The 13691-nt window shown below is 33.2% G+C and overlaps 1 long non-coding RNA gene across 1 annotated transcript in view; it reads right to left on the bottom strand.

Moving 5' to 3' along the window:
* The window catches only part of LOC140713364 (uncharacterized), a 223055-nt gene that overhangs the window by 138951 nt on the left and 70413 nt on the right, over positions 1 to 13691 (bottom strand). The gene's annotated exons all lie outside the window — the stretch shown is intronic.

The raw sequence follows: 13691 nt of genomic DNA, 5'->3' as shown, positions 1-13691 counted from the left end.
GTCTCCTGATGGAGTGCTCTTGAAATCTGGTTGTTTAAAAGTGTGTAGCACTTCCTACTTCTCTGCCTCTCTTCCTCTTGCTCCAGTCATCTAGGACCTGCCAGCTTCCCCTTCACCTTCCACCAGCATTGTAAATTTCCTTAAGCTTCTCCAGCCATGCTTCCTGTACAGCCTGTGGAACCGGGAGCCGGTTAAATCTCTCTTTTTTTTTTTTTTTCTTTTTTTGAGACGCAGACTCTCACTGTCGCTGGTGCTGGTGTGCAGTGGCATGATCTCTGCTCACTGCAACCTCTGCCTTCCAGGTTCAAGTGATTCTCCTGCCTCAGCCTGCCGAGTAGCTAGGGTTACAGGCACACACCGCCACATCTGGCTATTTTAATTTTTTTTATTTTTTATTATTAGTAGAGACAGGGTTTCACTGTGTTGTCAGACTGGTCTCGAACTTCTCACCTTGTGATCCCCCCACCTTGGCCTTCCAAAGTGCTGGGATTAGAGGCATGAGCCACCGTGTCCAGGCTAAACCTCTTTTCTTTGTAAGTTACAGTTTCAGGTAGTTCTTTATAGCAATGTGAGAACGTACTAATACATATATAATATTATAATATACATATACAAAGCCTTGCTTGAAATATATATATTATATTATACATAATATATAATATATAATTTATATTACATTATAATGTGCATTATATATTATATATTATAATATACAATATACATATTGTATACATACAATATATAGTATATTTCTATATATTATATATTGTAATACACAATATTATATATTATAATATACAGTATATATTATATTATAATATATAATACAGTATTTATTATATTTTAATATATCTTATATAATATATATTATATTATATATATATTTGAAGCAAGGCTTTGTATATGTAGCAGTTTTCTTCACTGAGCTTTGTCTGAGTCAGGCAGCTCAAGAGCAAGGCACACTAAAATAACCTACAGTATTGACACATACTGAAAGTTGAGCTCTATGTAATTGTTTTACACATAGCTTATGGGTAAAAGCATAATCAAACTGAAGAGATTTCCACTTATATTTTGCTTACATTTATATATCACAATAAGATAATTAAAACAATATTTATCAGTACAAGAGATTCTACAGAAAAAACTACAAGACTTGCCGAAAATATGTATTTAGCTTTCCTTATTTGCAAGATATGGTAAATTGATAAATAAATTTTTCTAATGAATACTATTCAATAAAAACAACTGGAAATAAAATAATTTGGTATGAAAGTCAAATTAGGGAGGCTCATTACAATCTGTACATCTTCCAAGGATGCAGTGTTGAATAATTCATTAGGTACTTAACACATTTACACACACTTAAAAACCATGCAAACTGTTTTTATTACTTTTTTTATTTTATAAAAGGATTATATATTTTTTTCATTTGCAAGACTCCAAAAATTTAGATGCAAAGTAATTAATATTAAGCTCTTTCTAATTAAATCAGCAGAGGAGATTTAGCTGAAACTATGCTAGGTACTCAAATTGAGAGACTATCCCATTGCATTAAACAGAGTGCATTTATCACAGATAAACTCCCAGACTAGTATTTGGTATGCCATTCAACAAGGAAGGAAAATGAATCTTCCCAGTATTGTAGGCAAGATGCACAGCATCTTGTGTCTAATTGACTGCTCTAGAAGTCTTGAAGCAAATATAAAAAATATAAACACTATTGTCTTTTAACTGAACCAAAATACAATAAAACCTAAAGTAATTCTGTTATGCTAACTAGCTTTATAGAATGAAATAAATGAAATAATTTTGCAGATATATGCATAAACAGACAAAGGTTGTACACAAGCATCAGAGTGTATATGATAACTTACATCATACTAAACAGATATAAATTGGAAAAAACTAGACTATCGTGTGCTTCTTTTAAATATCACGAAATATGTCTATTTAGAAAATCTGTCACCAGTTTTGTTTAATATTTTAATATATTAATTTATTCATATATGTTGAATTCCTATTATATGTCAATAACCATGGTAAATGCTATAAACATAACTATGAGGAACACCACGTTTATCTCTTTCCTCAGTTCCTCCCTAGTAATCTGTTTTATAAAAGTTTCTGATAATTTTATATATGAATACACATGAACATATAGATAGAATTTGGTATCTTTTTCTTTTGGGATATAATACAGCAGACTGAAAGAGAAATGTTGCTTAAATATTGAGAGTAGCATAAATGAATATAGATAATAGATTTCTAAATTTCAACATGTGCTTGAGAAATTTTAGTTTTGTTTAAATAAAATAAATTGGTTTTAGAATTGACTACATTAATTGAAGTATTTTCTTCATATTTTTAAGTAAAAACTATAAATGATTTTTTTTTAACTGCCACATTCCCAACAAACACATGATGTTCTTTTTAATGTATTTACCTGTGGTTAGGATATATTTAACTAACTTAATTCTACATGACCTTGTTTTGCTTCTTCAGTGGCGCAATCTTGGCTTGCTGCAACCTCTGCCTCTTGGGTTCAAGTGATTCTATTGCCTCAGCATCCCGAGAAGCTGGGATTACAGGCATGTATCACCACACCTGGCTAATTTTATTTTATATTATTTAATTTTTAATTTTTTTTTTTTTTTTTTTTTTTGTATTTTTAGTAGAGACGGGACTTCTCCATGTTGGCCAGGCTGGTCTTAAACTTCTGACCTAAAGTGATCTGCCCACCTTGGCCTCCCAAAGTGCAGGGATTATAGGCATGAACCATTGCGCCCAGCTGCTGCTTAGCATACTTTATCAATTTATTGTGTAAAGTCCTCAATTTTCAAGTAAGGGCTCCCCTCAAAGAAACAATCTCCAATAAGCATGTAATTATTTCAGTTACTATTATGATTCAAGGTTGGATTAAAGTCAGAAATGTAGGTTTCCAGGACGAAGGAATCAAATGCTAAAACTGGAAGGAATTTGCACATTTATAATAACTTTGCTCAAATACTTCTGCAGAAATACCTTTCTATGCCCTATAAAATAGGGGATGGAAAGTAATAAATCAACATTGCTATAGCAGACATGGATTTCACTCATGAACATAAAAAATTGTTTCTTACACTTACATAACATTTTTCCTCATTCTTGACATTTCACAATTTTCTCTGACAGTTACACTACACTTCAGTCAAGTAGGGTCAGCATGGCAAATTGGAAATATTTTACAAGGTTTCAATTTTCAGTAGAATAAACCAAAAAAAGAGAAGCCCTTCATATATTGTTTATCACATGCCATATTTATAAAGCTTTCTTTTGCTTACTACTTCACTCCGAATTGATATACTGACATTTGTGACATTTTTCAGATCCAAAAAATATTTATCACATTCTTTTCTATTCTATTTTTTCTGATGTTTTATTTATCTTCTTTTTTTTTTTTTTTTTTTTTTTTTTTTGGTGTGCCTGAGGCCAGGGGAAATATGGGATGTTCTGTAAGGTAGTGATTATCTGTCCTGGGTTTGACATTATAAAGTCTGGCTTTAGATCCTAGCTCTAGTCTCCTTTATGATCTAGTTTTTTGGTTGCTATAAGATCTATCCTCCCATTCTTTTTACTGCTAGAATCTTGATTTTGCTGTAGTAATAAAGTGCTCAGATAAAAAGTTGTATTCAGCTTCCTTTGCTATTAAGTCTGACTATGCAATATGTTTTTGTCTGATGATATTTCAGCGGAAGTTTTCAGAAGGGGCTTGGGAAAGTATCTTAATATGAGAACAGGGACTCGGAAAAGAAACTACTGACTTCTGGCCTTTCTTTTTTCTATTTGAAAGGGAAAGGAGAACTAGCTAGAATTGAAGCTGCTGTTTATTAGTTGAGTATAAAAGAGTGAGCACATAGTACTGATGGATAAGTTTATAGAAATATCAAATTCCAAAATCCTGATTTCATCATGGAACCACCATCCTACCTTGAAATGCTTACTTCCAGACTTTTAAAAGTGTAATAAAAATGAAATCATTATTTAAGCTACTGCTTACTTGGTTTAGTCTATTTAGATTAATGCAATTCCTAATGATTACATTGGTTTTATCCTCATAGGTATGATACTAAATCCAAACTGAACTTCAGCTCAAAATTGAAAAAACTTCATTCATAAAATGTGTATATCAGTAATTATTTCAATAAGTGAGAGCATCAAATGAGAACCATGAGGGAGAGGACTTATCATATTGCTTGCTACCAAATTTGCAGTCAATGATTCATAATAATTATTGTTCTGTGCTATTTCAGAGGCAGAGGCTTTCCATTCTTTTTATTATTTTTTTCTTTTACATTATCCACTTGATATGTTACATCTGAGAAACAAAAAAGCAAATCAATTATTTAATGACCTACTTTTAAGATAAGTACAATCATGTGTCTTCACAAGTCTTTTAATTCTTAAGTATAACTAATCTATTTATTGGTTAATCTAAATAATTATGAATTATGTAAATTATGGGTACAATGAATATAGTTACTTAACTGGGTGAATATCAGCAGTCAAGCATGATGCATTGCTTTTAAAATTTGCTTTTGCAAAACTTGCTCTGAATTTAAGTCTGAAAAATCCCGAGTGCACACTACCATTTATTTCAAAATACTGAAACAAAGATTGCTTTAAAATGAGATAAACTGATTATTTTATGAATGAAAAAAGAAGGAAGGAACAAGTTAAAAAATATTAAGTATAACTTGAGTTTCCATGCCTTTTAAATGAATGTTTAGTTTTTTATAAGGCTCTGGAAAGGCACAAGTGGTATCAATTTAGACAGTATCTGAATTGTTTTAAATATACCAAGAATTAAAAAGAATTACTGTAGCAAATTTACTAATGATTTGAAGAGACTGTTTTAAGAAAAAAACAAACAAACAAAAACTAAAAAAAGCCCAAATCATGACTCTACATGTTCTATGAAAAGCTGAATCTTTATTCATCATTTTCACTGCGTTATCTCAATTTCAGTGATGAGTTTCTGATGAATTAATATAAATTAATTTATGTTGAAGTAATTTTAAATTTATATTTCAAAGAACCATAGAAATTCAAAATAATATATTTATTATAATCTTAATATTTAATACTTTAAATTATCCCTTTGCACAAATAAACTACTTGATGAACTGCATTTGCCATTTTTTCTTTCTTTTTCAACTGTGCCAATTCTTTCCAAATTCACTCAGAAAAGTAATTCTCTATTACTCAACAGTTTCTCTGGCTTATGTAGTTGAGTTGTTGTAATGCTTGATTTGATATTTTTCATTCTGACATTGTCAATTACTTCCAAAAAGCAATTGTTGACATCGACAATCAGACATAGACTTTTCAAACATATATTCTCCCCACCAGACTCTTCTGAATATTTTCCAAACTGATGCTTCCTCCTCTCATCTAGACATTCTAATTACATAGAGTCTAAAATATGTCACTGTAATCTGTATAATATGAAACAAAAATATTTGACTATAGAAAAAAGCAACTAGTACTGAGTTGAGAGAGTTCTGAAATAAAACAAATGATCAAAAGATAGAACTTTATATTTGCTTAACTAAAAACAGAAATGGAAGAATTTAAGCTTTCTTGAGATAAATTGAAGTTCAATTTTTTATTTATTTAAAAATAATTACAAAATTCCAATTACATACATGTTATATGATTAAATAAAAAATGAGCCTGTGAATTACCTGAGTGCGAGGTCCTTGTCTGTTTCATCTTTGACTCCTTTATCTTTTAAAATAGAAGTAAAAGGAATCTTAGAGAGGAATGAAACTGAAGAGATGGGAATAAAGAAGAAAGCATTCAGGCAGGAGAGGAAGAAAGGGTCAGTGGGAGACAATGCCTCATGGTAAATTGAAGCGTGGTCTGAGGCAGAAGATAGATCTTTCCTCCAAAGTCAACTTTTATATTTACCACCTGTTCTTGGGCCTCATTCCCTCATCTGAACAATGGAGATAATAATATCCACTCCACAGAATCCTTGTGAAGATTAAATAAGACCACGATACAAAGTACCTGATACATAGTCAACACTTAATACATTGAATTTCAAATATTAGGCCAGATATAAAACAAGAATCTTCAGTTTTGAGGCACGTACTATCCTACATCCTTGTTGATGAAAAATGGACTCAAGGCCAAGCCAATTTTGTTAGACAAAATGATGAAATTACTTGAACTCAAAACTTTAACATCTAAAATAATGCACATATGTTAAAAAGTCAAAATAATGAAATCCAATAGAGCAACCAAAAATCCGAATGCAGAATAAAGAAATAACTTAGGAGTTTCAAAGGAAAATGTAAATTCAAGCCCAGAACTAAGGAAAAAAAGAAAAGATTCTTTCATTCCATATTGAGCAACTCCATGTTAAGACCCTGGGTCCTGCCGTAGCCATCTCAATGTAAAAGGATACAGTAAAACTAGAAACTGAGGGAAGGGTGATAAATAATAAATATAGAAAGAACACTTTAAGACAAATGAAAGAAATTAAGGAATTTGACTTAGCAAGGAGTACTTGATAAAGTGACATAATTAGAACCAAATATCAACAATTCTACTTTTCTGTTGGTTTTCATTTTTACCTTTTTTTTTCTGTAAACAGCTTAAGTTCACAAAATATCAGCAAGAAAAAAAAAGAAAGGAAAAATAAAATAAAAAAGCCTAGAGGTAATTAAAATGAGGAGAGCATTTAGTTAGAGTTAAGAGTCCCTTGGGTAAGAAAACTTTGGAGAAGAGGTCCGGGGTGTTGTCCCATATTTATCCTTCATGTATCCTTAAGCACCTCTGAAGAAATAAATGATGCACTGAATTATAAGGTACACTAGCTTAATTTCTAGTAAGACTAGAAATTAAACTCACATTATAATATAAAACAGATAATTATATATATGTATTTTTATGTATATATAATATATATATAACATCCAATATCCTTTTTTTGTGGTGAGAACACTGACAATCTACTCTTTTAGCTATTATCAGTATACAATATACATGCTGCATACATCATATACTGAAAAAAATGCATTTGTGTTTGTGTGTATATAGGCATACATACACACAGAGAAAGAGGGAGAGAGAGGGTTTCATTCTGTTGCCTAGGCTAGAGTGCAGCAGCAGCATCATAGCTTACTGCAGCCTTGGACTCCTGGGTTGCAGCCTTCCTCCCACTTCAGTCTCCCAAGTAGTTTGGATTACAGGCATGTGCCACCATGCCAGGCTATTTTATTTTGTTTTATTTTGTTTTATTTTGTTTTATTTTATTTTATTTTATTTTATTAAGACTGGATCTTGCTATGTTGCCAAGACTGCTCTAGAACTCCTGGCTTCAAGCAATCCTCCCATCTCAGCCTCCTTAAGCTGCTAGGATTAAAGGCGTAAGCTACCACACCTGGCAATAATAATGTTTAATATTTGTCAAGCATCTAACTTACTAAGCACTCCAGTAAGTCATTTCAATGTTTTTTTGTTTTTCATTTTTACAATTTTATCTTTATTTTTTGGTGTATTTATTTTTAATAGAAAGATGTATATATTTATTGCATACAACATGATGTTTTGCATAGTGGCTAAATTGAGCTAAGTAACATATGCATTACCTCATATACTTATCCTTTTTATGTTGTGAAAATGCTTAAAATCTCTCCTATTTTCAGTGTACGATACATTGTTTTTTACTGTACTCATCATGTTTGATCGATCCCTTTAACCTATTCCTTATGTCTAACTGAAATAAAGTTTGTTCTCCATTAAACTTTCAGATAGGCTGCTATTATTATTATTAATATTTTTTCAAGTTTTGTAATAGAGATTTAGAGAAAATATATCTCTAGTAAATTGCAGACCTGAAATATAATCCCAAGTGAGCCTGATGCCTAAAGTCCTCATCACTAAACTATGTTGCCTTTAACATAATTAGAATCCTGGCTTATAACCCTGTAAGGAACTTGAAGAAGAGTACAAATAACTCTTGTAGACTACAGGAGTGTAAAAAAAAAATTCATTTACATTAAGAAAAGACTTATGTAATCTTTTTTTTTCTTCTTCTTAAATAGCCCTGCTTGTTCTGTGAAAAGTTTCTGCTATGAAATTACACACTTGGAAATAATTATGGACCTTTTGTATGTATTTATTTCCTTTGGTCCTCCATCATGCCATGATATTATTTTCTATTTACAAGACAGAAAATTGCATGTTATCTACGGCTGAACCTTCTGAATTTCAATAGCTTCCGTGAAACTGCAATGGTACTTTTCTAGAAAAAGAAGCACATTTTGCTTTTTACTCTTCTTTATAAGAAAACAAAGGAAAAATAATTTCCTACAACACCAAGTTTAACAAACGCATCTTAGTTTTTATTTCTGGTTAAAGCACAATTATTAACTGAACCATACCTCTACCATACCTCAGAATTAGCATGTTTGGAATATGAACCAAAAGTCACGGAAAATATTCTCATCTGAGGTCCTTGTGGATCAGATCAAGCTTCCTCAGTACCTGGGCTTAATACTTTGAGAATGGTTTCCCCTTTCCTATGACACCATCTTTGCATTCAGAAAAAGATTTCACAGGTGATAAACAAGACGAGTTAGAAAAACAGCACAACTTACTGTCGAGTTTTCTCCCTCTAAACAGATGGCATACTTTAATCACTGGCTTTTCAAACTTAAAATAGCATTCTGGGTTAGAAAAGTAAAGTCTCTAAGAAGAATGATAGAAAATAAACTATTTAGTACAATGTTTGCCAGATTTAATAATCACTACAGGACATGTGTATTCTCATTAAATTCCTGAATTCCAATGAAAGTAATATTTCACAGAATATAATCTTCTAATTCAGGGGTCCCCAATATCCTGGGCTGTTGACCAGTACCAGTCCATGTCCTGTTACGAACCAGGCCACGCAGCAGGAGGTGAGCAGCAGGCAAGCATTACCTCCTGAGACCTGCCTCCTGTCAGATCAGCAGCAGGCATTAGATTCTCATAGGAGTGCGAACCCTATTGTGAACTGCGCATATGAGGCATCTAGGCTGTGCGCTTCTTATGAGAATCTAATCTCTGAAGATCTTAGGTGGAACAGTTTCATTTGGAAGCCATGCCCATCCCTGCCCCACATCTATGGAAAAATTGTCTTTCATGAAACCAGTCCCGCGTGCCAAAAAGTTTAGGGATCGCTGTTCTAATTGCTAATAAATTGTATTGCTTACCCCACTCCAGCTGTAAACTATTGGATATATTTATTACTTTTTTTTGTTTGCTGGTGTACTCCAATTTACTGTTTTTATTAATTATTCCTTCACTTTGTTCTTGTATTTTGTTAGGATTTACCTAAGTCTTGAATTAAATATCTACTTCAGTGTTTCTCCAAAACCCCTAAATCTCTGCTCTTTTAAAAACTGTTTACAAAACACATTTCATTTGATTTCAATACAATCATGCTTAATTTGATATAAAATATTTTTTTTCCAAATAATGTAAGATGCATTAAATCAGGATATCAGATATGGAGCCAAAGCATCCATGTTTTAACCTTTCCATGTGATTCTGAACCATTATTGATGAGGTTCCATCATCCCCACTGGCTTAATGTCCACTTTCGGGCCCCAACAGGGCCTTCTGCACATGTTGTTTTGGTCCATCTCCCTCACAGACAACAATCTTAAAGGAAGGAATTGTGCCTTATTATTATTATTATTTATTCCCAGCATATGCACAGTGATTCATGCACAGTAAAAGCTTAATATTAATCCCTTCTCTTAGTTTAAAGGTATGCCATTGTTCACACTAAACATCAGCTCTTACCTACCGCATATTAATTTAACTCAGATTTTTCCTTATTTTCTTTGAAAGAGATACTTTGAGCTTTTTTCACGTCTTTTTTTCAGGACTAGAAAACCTTGGCCTATTATATGCTTTCTTGACTTTTATCCTATTTCACTTATGTCAGGATTTCATCAGTAGGTTCTCAGAACAGCTGGAAATCAAAAGGCTTTAATCATTTGCTAGTAACTCAGCATGAAAAAAAAAAGTGACTTTATTTTAGAATAGATTTTTCTTGCACTTATAGCATTTGCCCCAAAACTTATTCTGCCTAAGTAGGTAAAGGAAAAGACAAAATTTATGTCCAAGTTTACTTCCAATAATTACAAGGGTTTTGAAAACTTGGACATAAACTATCTAGTTTAAAACTGTATTAAAAAATATTATTTTCTTTTCTGTTAGTGGAGAGAAGGTCTTTACTGACACATTTTGCACAAACTTTCCCTCCTTTCCATTGTGACAGACAATTCTTACTCTAAGTTTCTGTAGTCATAGTAGTCTTGCAAGATTTTATACTGTTGCACAACTTACAAATATACTTAGAACAATTGGTTTTCCTGATTCTTATCCATAAATGGTTTTTCCCAAAGATAATTTGATTATTGCGAAATATCATAAAGTTTTATAATTTAACATGTTTTGATTTAAATTGTGTTCAGCTATAGCCTTCAGACTTTTTGTTTGTTTGTTTCTGCTATATTTATTCCTAGGCAGTTCTGTTCCTGATCGGTTATTCTAAATGTTACACACACACACACACACACCACATAGTTGTCATAAGTATATTATCCTATGTTCCCATCACAATTTATTCTTCATATGTAGAACTAATTTCTTTATTTGTTAAATCTATATGAGCTTTTTTCTGCTTATCAGCGTATTAACTATGTCTAATTTAGTATTATCTGCAGATTGATCATCATATTCTCAAAATCTTTGTCACAGTCTTCAAAATTAAGCTTGGTTTCTCCATATACCATTTCAAGACATACTTGTAAAAAAATTTATTTTAAAGGGAAGGAATATGGTACAACAAGAGAAAGAGAATGCAGACACCAATCTAACCATGAGACGTCCCATGTGCAAGTACCTTAAAGGCTCTTTTGTAGATCTCTGACTTGAACCACTAACCAAGATATATGAAAGGAACCTTGGTTTTGGCAAAACTCAAAGAGAATCTCTCTTAAGCGATCATGCTAAGCTTGTCAGACTCTCTTAAGTGATCATGCTAAGCTTGTCAAATAAATTAGGCTAGTTGGAAATGATTAGTAAAAACAAAATTGACCCAGAGAGTCTCCAGAGTATTTCTGATCTTTAACAGTTTATCTTAAATCCAACTGTCTTATCTTGACCAAGAGTCAAAATGTAAACATCCAGCTTTACTCAGAAATAAAGATAGAGCTTTTCCAGTCTAGCTAAAACTAAAACTATTTCCACAATTTCATAAGTAGATTTCCTTTCACTAATGTTTAATAAAAGAAAATAACATCAAAAATTGAAACATGAATGCAAAATAAAAACTTGGTCTTAAACAAAAAAAACCATAGTTAAAAAGCTCATTTAAAATTTCAATAATTAATATCAGCCATTAATCATGCCAACCAACCTGATACAACTCACAGCGGCGTTTGAACCAGAGCAACTCCATCTTGAATAGGAGCTGGGTAATATAAGGCTGAAACCAACTGGGCTGTATTCCAAGATGGTTAGGTATTCTAAGTCACAGGATGAAATAGGAGGTCAGCATAAGATACAGGTCATAAAGTCCTTGTTGATAAAACAGGTTGCAGTAAAGAAGCCAGCTAAAACTCACCAAAACCAAGATGGTGACAGGAGTGACTTCTGGTCATCTTCACTGCTACCCTCCCACCAGTGCCATGACAGTAAAAAAATAAATAAATAAAATAAAAAATGCCATGGCAACATCAGGAAGTTAACCTATATGGTCTAAAAAGGGGAGGCCTGAGTAATCCACACCTCGTTTAGCATGTAATCAAGAAATAACCATAAAAATGTGCAACCAGCAGTCCTTGGGGCTGCCCTGTTTATTGAGTAGCCATTCTTTTATTCCTCTACTTTCTTAATAAACTTGCCTTCACTTTAATCTGTGGACTTGCCCTGCATTCTTTCTTGTACGAAAGCCAAGAATTCCCTCTTGGGGTCTGTTGGGACTCTTTTCTGGAAACATCTTCCTGGTGACCACGAAGCAACAATATTAAGGAAACCTGTGACCAAAATGCTAACTTTGGGTAAGTGGTGGGGTCTGGTGACATCTTTCTGGTGAGCCATGGAAGAGACAATACTGAAGAAATCCTTCCAACACAAATGAAATGACTGCAGCACTGATTGGCTAACTTTGGGTAAGTAGTAGGGTATCTGGATAAAGGATGGGATTGGGTTAGAGACCCGACTTAGGGGAGTTAGAGTTTCTCCTAAGACAGACAGAGAGTTAAAGGCTCCTCTCAAAAAAAGGCAAGAATGCTTGACAGACCTTGGATTTGAAGCCCAGTGTACGAAGGTTAGAGTCTTTCCTAAGTTTAGGGTGCTAAGAGTCCCCTCTCTGTAAAGTCCCTTTCAGATGAGAATGGGTTTGACATTATGAGATGTTAATTCCTTTTCTCTTTGGATTAATCTGCCTTGCACTCTTTGCTGATGGGTATGGGTGACAGAATTAGGCATGTACAGGATAATGGGACATAGGGAACTTTTTCCTATCCAAAAGGGGAAACTTGAGAGCAGATGGGACTGCTGGAAAAGATCCCTTCACTACCAACAAACAACTGCCTGAACTTTTCAGTGTCACTGCAATGGGTGCATCTTTCCCTGGTCTCCCTGAACTCTTGGCCTTCCCCACCCTGCCACAGGCAATGCTTTTCTCTCTCTCCTTTCTCTTTCCTATCTTTTCTATTACTCAGGCCAACCATTTTGCCCAGAGATCACAAGTTGAATTCCTGATCAGAGGTTGGATTAACAATGTTGTGGGCCAATCTGGGGCAAGTTTGAGTCTTGCCAGTTTAATATTGGGTGCTAGGCAGAGCGGCTAATGTCTTTGTTTTGTCACACATATTTTTGTCATGCACATTTTGTCTAAATTAGGTCAGATATTATGTTTACTAAATGCTTTAAGATCGTAAACTGCTTCTCTGACTTTTGAAAATTGTTCAATTTACCTACATTGGAGACATTAGATTCTATATAAGGCCTGCAGACATGTGGAATTAGTCATGCTCCCTAGCTGTGCAAAGAAGCTTATAAAGAAAATAGATTTTATATAGGAAAGTATGTTGTATGGTAAATTCTTATCCTAAAGTAAAATGATTGGCTATTTAAAAAGAGGGATTTTTAGGGCAAGTCAGAAAGTCTAAGCATGTAGTAGATGGTCTGTGTACGTTGTGAAAGGATTTATGAAAGGGAATTTATTTGAGAACTGTTATAAAATTTAAAGGTTGTTAGGCCTCCTAAATGCATCATAAAATGTCACTATGACTCTTACTGTACAACTTGATTGCTTTGCAATTAGGTAAAGCCTGGCACACGTGGATTTAGCTATGCCTTCTATGCTGGAAAGAGTCAGGTTTTCTGGTGTCCTAGGCTCCACACCTGGTACATAATTAAAATTGCTTGCCAACCAGGATTTCTACCAAAAGTAAAAGTTGCTAAGAGTTAATCGTGTAACATGTATTTGAGACTACTGAAAAAAGAATGCTATGCACCAGGTATGTAAGGCAAATAGAAGGTACTTTTGGTAAAAGATTATAAGAAGGCATGGGAATGTGAATTTCTTGCCTAAGCTTAAAGGGGTAAAGGATTATTTTAAGTTAGATAGAATA

The sequence above is a fragment of the Chlorocebus sabaeus genome, chromosome 1 (assembly GCF_047675955.1).
Source record: "Chlorocebus sabaeus isolate Y175 chromosome 1, mChlSab1.0.hap1, whole genome shotgun sequence".
NCBI classification, from domain to species: Eukaryota; Metazoa; Chordata; class Mammalia; order Primates; family Cercopithecidae; genus Chlorocebus; species Chlorocebus sabaeus.
This window is presented reverse-complemented; position numbering and strand designations above follow the sequence as displayed.